We start from the raw sequence: 8,111 nt of genomic DNA, 5'->3' as shown, positions 1-8,111 counted from the left end.
CCTTGAAAGTCGCATTAACATCGCCAGACAGGCAAAACAATACGCGGCTCTAGTTACCTTAGATATATGCAAAGCCTATGACAGCATTGAACATACAATTTTAACGAATCGGTTACAGAGCCATTGCTTTCCAGGCTATATAGTAGCATGGGTGCATGAATTTTTAAAAGACCGGGAGTTCTATTGTTTTCGAAGCGGCTATTCTTCCAGTAAATATAAGCAAACAAGAGGTGTGCCTCAGGGATCGGTACTTTCACCAGTATTATTTAATATTTTACTGAGCAGAATCCCCGTTCACCCAGCTGTCAGTACATACGTTTATGCTGATGACATTGCCTTTTTTGGTATGGCTAGCGACATATACTCTCTTTACGAAATACTGCAGTCGTATCTAAGGGAACTGGAAGGCTGGCTGGATAGCTTACACTTAAACCTGAATGCTAATAAGTGTGCTATCCTTGTTTTTCCCGTTAAAGACCCTGTATACATATCGCTTAACTATCATCTCGAAGATATCCCACAAGTAGAATCACTAAAATACCTTGGAGTGATTTACAACGGAAATCTTAACTGGCGGCCGCATATTGAATATATTGCGACAAAAGGAGCTCGTTCAATGGGCATTTTGCGCAAGTTGAGCAACCGAAGAACAGGTATGCGAAGAAAATTCCTCTTGATGGTGTATAAGATGTATGTTCGTCCGGTGTTAGAATTTGGATGCGTTTTATTCTCAGGTGTTCCAGCATACAAGCTTCGGCCGCTAGTTTTGTTGGAACGAGAGGCGCTACGTCTGTGCTTAGGCCTCCCAAAATTCGTTTCGAATGCCGTATTATACCTGGAGGCAAGAATCCCACCCATAATATACCGATTTCGCCTTCTGACAGTTCAGACTTTCCTAAGGCTATATGAATCCCCATTAAACCGCCTTCAAATTATTTTCCTCTCTAATCCAGAATTATTTTTTCCTATTCATTGGCCCAGGTTTCATAGACCACAGATTATATTTGTGCAAACATTACTTGAACCACTAAATGTGCACATTCGCGAGGTGCTTCATGATAATACGCATTCAAATTACCCAGAGATCAGGTTTGATGACATTTTCCCAAACCACGCGAAACTCCTCCCTTACGGCATTTTAAACGCCATGTTGCAAGACCACCTGAGCAGCCTAGAAACAAACGTTATCATTGCAACAGATGCCTCACAGTGCGAGGAAAAAGCTGGCATTGGAATATTTTGTCCTGCGCTCGACTGGTCTTTTTCTTTAAGGTTGCCTGATTTTGTGCCTATTTTTCTGGCCGAGTTGTTAGCCGTAACCCTAGCTTTACGTAAATTAGACCCAATTATTACAACGGCTGCCATTCTGACTGACTCCCTTTCAGTATGCTCTTGCCTTACCGCTACTAATGAGTCACCCATGCTAAAACTATTCCGCTTACTAGTTCCTGCCCATGTGCGATGTGTTCATTTGATTTGGGTGCCAGGGCATAAAGGTTTGTTTTTTAATGAAACTGCTGATTCACTGGCAAATGCATCACTATCCGGCCCTGTTCTTCCTATTCTACCAGTGACAGCACAGATCACGGCGACAAGATTTCGGATGCGATCAATAAGATTAGCCTTATCAAACCCACATTTGACTGCTTCTCCAGAGTATAAGCACCTGGCATTTCCCTGGCATAGCGAATCCTGTGACACAAAGATGCTGGAGGTCTGCCTCACCAAATTACGCTGCCGCATACCCTCGCTGAATTTCTACTTACACAGGTCGGGTTTGCCCATACAAAAATGCTTCCTTACTTTCTTTAGAACTTTTATCAACTTCCTATCAACTTTAGTAACATCCTATTGACTTTTACTTTTTAGTAACGTTTGTCACAAGAAAGTTGGTTGCCTTTTTTCTAACTTCAGTATGTAAAAAGAAAGTTACTAGAAAGTTAAGACACACTATTTTAACTTTTTAGAAACACCATTCAATAGGAAGTCAATAAAAATAATTATGTTCTTAAAGTACATAACCCAAGTTACAAAACATGCATGAATATTATTAAATAAGGTTATAATTATTCAGTGAACATGGCTGGTGCAAGACAGTCTTGTTTTATGCACAGGTGTAAATTTCCTCAATTTTCAATCAACTTTCTAGTAACACTGGTTACTAGAAAGTTGTTAAAAATGATTTAGTGAGAAATGAACAGATAACATAATCTCAACTATAAATGAATATGCAAAGACTGGCTGCTTTAAAAAAATGCTTTTTTGCACAGTAACTGTTTTCCTAATTTTTAATCAACTGCCTAGTAACAGATGATAGTAGAATGTTCATAGAAAAAAAGTGCTTCTAATACCGGACGCTAAGAGGAAATATGGTCGCACCAATTCAACATGAGGGCACGTATTCTCGAAAACACAACAGCTAGCGCCATGGCAAGCGTGCATATGAGCGGTGATCATGAATTCGTGCTCAGTAGGTGTCAAAGAAGTCCGTAGGCCATGCACCATTGCAAGCAGACGGAGCTGCACGGACGGCGCGCTGATCGGCTCGTGTTCGCCAACCAAAGCGGGAGACACACGGTCCGATTCGGTGTCCGACCCGGCGTCCGACGCGCCGAAACGGCAGCCTGAATCGAGGTGTTTTGCCGTGCCGAAGCGCGGGAACGGACGACTGGCGAGATCGGGAGGCGCAACGCGAGGGCATTTCGCGGGCAGACATCACACACCGACCGTCTGAGCGAGGCCGCTCGCTTCGCTTGCACGTTTGCCCTTCGCAACGACTGCGTCGAGTAAACCAATTGTATTTAATTACGACCGACCTAATGTGTACAGTGTTAATTGTTTTGGCAAAAATAAGCACTCTTCGACGAACTCGGGCTGGATCGCGAGCGCCGTCGGCCGCAGCGTCCGCCTAGCTATGCCTACCGGCCCTATCGCTGGCTTTAGTGGAGCCGTCAGTGGACAACGCGCCGTCGTGAAGTGTTCTGTCACTCGCAGGGCGATAATTTTATCGACAGTGTTCGCGTAAAGCGAAGCAGTGTTGTGCAGAGCTGTTTATATTGCGTTTCTCGACTTGGATATGAACTCAAGCTGGGGAGCTGGATATGGGCGGAGCTCACGCGCCGCTCAATCTTTCGGATGCACGCCATGTGCACATTGCACATGTGCACGCAACGTGTGTCCCCCCCCCCCCCCCCCGAATCGCCGGAGCATGCAGCGCCGCACGTCGGATCGGACACCGAATCGTACCGCGTGTGTCTGTATAGCTCGCTCATGGTTCGGCTTAAGTCCCTGTATATTCTTTATAAATAAGGAAGCCTACCTAGATACTGTAAACCCAACGATTGGGGCCTAAATGCCTGTCCGCCTCCCAGCTACGGCTTCCTTTGAGGGACAAAATCTGATCTCGAAGGCCGTGCTTTTGCAAGCTGCATGCACCTGAAGCAATTGCGAATCTTGAAGGCAACATCCGCTTCGTTTTTATTATATATACATTTCCTTAAACTTCGTATCACAAAGCACACATACAACTTTTGAACCTAACAAATCTATTAAAAGACCTTACGAAATGTTATTAGGAAAAAACACGCAATTTTTTCATTTAAGATACATTTTTCTAAAAACCGCAGAGTGGCGCTACAGTAGTATTTGTTTGGTCGACACACCACGTTGGTTGTAGTGAATGCTCCTTGCATTTAGGTGGTCTTTGAGTTATATTTAAGAAGTGCCTAGACAAAATGTGCTCCTTGTCGTGTGCAGTAGCCATCCCGAACCCTCCGGACTCGTGTAACGCCATTAGTTCGCCGTGTGTTTCGAGCGATCCACCAGTGTCGACAGTGAGTGCCCTAGTACAGCGCCCGTCCGAGCTGCCTTTGTTCTGCCGAGCTGCCTCTGCCTGCCCGCGCTCTCGTGAAAAAGTCTGGTACTGGGGCTTCGAATCGTAGTGTATGGAAGACTGTTGAAGGTTGTGCTTTTGTGGAGCTGGAGTTCATCGGAAGTTCTACAGTGCTTGCGCCAGAGAAACGTCGGTGCCTCTGTACCTGTTAGACGAAGGAGCGTTTGCCAAGTCTTGAAAGGTAAGCAAGTTTGGCGCTTGCGCGCATTCTTGAAGCTTATGATTTACGTAATGAGCGTTGTGTAACTAGCTAGAGCAAAGCGCTTTCCTATCGTATGTTAGCCATGTTGCTGTGCACATTTAGCAAGCAATTTCACGAAAGCTTCCTCTGATGTTACAGCGTACTTGCATTCTGCTACCCGCCTTGATTGCTATGCCTGAATGGGCACACAATTATGAAAACACATTGAAAGTTGGTGTTCGTTCGGTAGTTTCCTGGCAAGAAGTTATTCGCTATATAGGCATTCCCGCAAGTACAGTACATCTGTAATGTATACGTCGATGTATCGTGGTCTTCGCGCGTTGACACACGATTGCTATGTTTGACGCTTAAGCAGATAGAAGCTTGTATGAAGGTTTTTGTATGTATACAGTTCGGTTTGGAGGTCCGCGTCGCGAGAACCTGTGTGTATTTATGTTCTTGAGTGTGTTCGCGTATTTGTCTTCTATGTTACAGAGCGTATATAGGCCGATATTACAATAACGAGGTTTATTTTTAATCTAGACATTTCAATCAGACGCCTGCCCTTAAGAAACACAGACCAACCAAATCTTAATAACGAGATGTCAGCTCTTGCAATCGTAGGTTACGGCAGTGCGTAATAATTTAAAGACTGCGATTCTATATCACTCTTCTCGCCCACCGCTAACGGCCGGCAGTTGCAGTACGTAGCACGGGCCGGGGCGTCGGTCAGACTACTAACGAATAGCGAAAAGTAATAGCATCGCTACAAAATCGCGGTCTTTAAATTATTACGCAAATTTTGTGCACAATGAGATGTTATAAACACATCTTGCATGTACACGAAAAAAAAGTTTACAACAGAGATAACATATATGCATGGGCACATATATGTGTCAATAAAATACTCGAGCCTCTTTCTGCCTACAGGAAAAGAAGTTATGTCTCCTGGAGGGCATGGCTGCTTGCACTAATGAACCTCTAAGGGAAGGTTTTCTCTAATCCCTATTTTTGATATCTAAATGCTTATGTGACATGTCATGTACAAACTGCTTGCATCAATTTCTCATTGGGATGAGCTGTCTAAAATTTAATTTTCAGTAATAATTGCAATAATTAACTCCTTTCACCTGTCTTCTAATGACTATAAAGTTCTATGCTTCTACCTTGACAAACCTTTTATGAAATTAGTTTGATGAGGCCCGATATACAGGGCTTTCTAAATTGAAGGTATTAGTACCTATTAAAGACTATGCTAACTATGAAAATGCTGCTTGTGTATGTGGTTTATTCGCTCTGTCAGACAAAATCTTTACACCCAAGTGCAGTCAGTAAATTGAAAACTGCATGTCTGCAAAGGGAAGTCAGAATTGTATGTGAAGACAATTGCATCTTGTTTGATAGTTCTCGAGCACAGCTTGGCCCAATACTCGATGAGGCTTGAAGCTTTCAATGTCTGCTAATCGCTAAAACAGCACCAGATCTCACTCTGTGTCAACGGGTGGCACACATTTGCTTAGTTCTAGGCAGATGCATGTCTTTCTTTCGCATTGAAGTTCCCAATACTTTCTAGTCTTACGTAAAAGTACACAGCTCAGTACAATGCATGTATGGTGTACGTAAGGCTGCTTTGTTCTTTAAACCGAATCAACAAGAGCAGCTACTTCTGTTTTTGCAAACCTTACCCTATTTCCTAACCATTCCTTGATCATACGTGTATAAAATGAATCTGTGCTTGTATTGTTTCACAGGTAGACATCGGTGGCGGTGTATATGTTGAAAAGGACCTGCTGAAGAGGCTGTGCCTGGATGCTAACAACTCAGGCTTTCACTTCGCGGAGGGCCTCCTTAAAGCCCCTTTTTCAATAGAAGACGTTGAGGGGAGGTGCTTCTTTGGGCGGCTGTCAAATGCCTTCCACAGAAGGATCCGTTGGATTCCAAGAAGGTCAACACCACACTAAGTATGTGTGTCACAAAAAAGCATCTTAATATTCTTTGTGCAGTTTTCAATAAAACTCCTTTCATGGCAATTTCAGTGCTATCTTAAGGTATACTCCTTTCTTTCCAGCTAAAATAGCTATTAACCTGATTATAATAGCATATTATAATGCAAGCTTTGCCACCATAACTAGAAAATTGTCATTACTGTTGGCATATGTATTTTTGTGATAGAGGCCCTGGTCATATGAATGCACTGATAATATAATATCCTGTCTTGTGGAAAGCTAACATGTTTAGTAACAAGCTCACTTTGACAGTGTCTGCCTGCACAGCAAAGGCATTTTCTAATCTTGCTGTAGAACGTCCATAATGCCTGTTCAACTGCTTACATGTTGCTTGTATCGTTTCGTGGTTCTTAAGTGCAACACAAAAGTCAACTCTTCTATGTACCTGTGCCCAAGCAAAGCTGCAGCACAGTTCTGACTGGCACCTTGCCTTGCTAAGATAATTCACACATGAAACTTCCATGTACTGGTCACAATACGAATATCGAAGTTGATTAAAGTTGATTCATGAAGTTGATTTACAGCTTTTGTTTGTAGATGACAATTGGTATGATAGAGCTTATGTGTCATGCATCTGTTGGTGTTACGCACATTCATCACGCTCCCAGCTCTAATGCACTAATTCAGTCATTTCATGCATTTTAGGACTTTGCAAAAAACAGGTGGAGATGTTTCGAGCTCACAGGGTTGAAAACTTGTCTTGTGCACTTCCTTTTTAAGAAACAGATGCATGGTGTGTTGCAATGTCACTGTAGCAAAACTAATATATTGCCTTTTTTCTTCTCTTTTCTAGACTACACAACGCAACATTTCAGCCTACTTCCAGGGCAGCTGGAGAACTCGTCCTCATTACTAGCCCGGGGATATTAAATGGATGTGTTCAAGCACAAATGTAAACCTGTCTTCTTCTGTTGCATGTCACACCTAGCCACTTGGCAATCGCTATTCGCCACAAACAGATAGTTGACAGGATATTACTAGCAAGTCGTTAGGATATATAAAGGTGGTTAATAAATAGTCGCTGCACAGTTTTTAGGAAGTAAATACAGATTTTATTCAGAGATAATTAAAGCTTATTTTTGCAATATATAATTGCAAAAGTAATTACCTCTGAATAAAATTTTTATGTACTTTCTAAAAACTGAAGCGACTTTTTATTAACCACCTTTATAAATCCTGACGACTTCCTAGTAACATCCTGTCAACTATTTGTCTGTGGCGAATAGTCGACAGGATGTTACTAGCATGTTGTTAGGATGTATAAAGGTAGTCAATAAAAAGTCGCTTCACAGTTGACACTTGCTACCGACATAAGATAATAAGCAGTCGGTAAGAATTCTATCGACATTTTATATCTATACTTTCAATTCAATATCGGTGGCCAATAGTCGGTAGGAGGTTACTAGGAAGCTGTTACGGTGTCTAAAGACGGTTTATAGAATGTCGATAGGTTCTAGTAACATTTGTCTAAAGACGGTTTATAAAATGTTACTAAAAATTTTTGTAAGGGTGGTTCCCTCCCCCCTCTGTTCTTTTTGTAATGAGGAAGAGACGATACACCACTTTCTTCTATCTTGTCGCCGCTTTACTGCGCTTAGAAAAAGATGGTTGGAAATACCTTTTCGAAGAATTGGCCTGGACTTGACAGAACCTGCAATTCTTTCGTTCGGAGCGTCCACTTTGGGATTCAGCCACACGGATGCATGCTTCGCTGTCCGAACATTCCTTATGGAATCTAAACGAATGCCCTGCTAATTTCCTTTATTTTTGTTTTTACTTTTAAGTTAATTATTACCAATTCAATATTACCTTCATGATGTTATTTAACAGGCAATTCTGCGCTATTCAATGCTATTTCAATAACTATTAGGAAATTTATGCTCCATAATAATTTCGAATAATCCACCCATCTCTTGGCCAATCCCCCATCGTGGGTAGGAGCCACACGCATCACAGGCCACAACAACAACAACAATATGATTAGTACCTTGCTACTGTCCTTATATTTTGCGCTTCACTTGCAGTATGTCGT

The 8,111-nt window shown here is 42.3% G+C and overlaps 1 long non-coding RNA gene across 1 annotated transcript; it reads left to right on the top strand.

The window, feature by feature from the left end:
• Nucleotides 1-3,645: 3,645 nt before the first annotated feature.
• LOC142585862 (uncharacterized) lies at nucleotides 3,646-6,970 on the top strand. The gene is made up of 3 exons (XR_012829143.1): nucleotides 3,646-4,073; nucleotides 5,825-6,034; nucleotides 6,873-6,970. It is a non-coding gene; the product is annotated as an uncharacterized LOC142585862 (long non-coding RNA).
• Nucleotides 6,971-8,111: the final 1,141 nt, after the last annotated feature.

This window comes from Dermacentor variabilis, chromosome 6 (assembly GCF_050947875.1).
Source record: "Dermacentor variabilis isolate Ectoservices chromosome 6, ASM5094787v1, whole genome shotgun sequence".
Classification (NCBI taxonomy): Eukaryota; Metazoa; Arthropoda; class Arachnida; order Ixodida; family Ixodidae; genus Dermacentor; species Dermacentor variabilis.
Note: the sequence above shows the minus strand (reverse complement) of the source record. Positions and strands in the feature narration are given on the sequence as shown.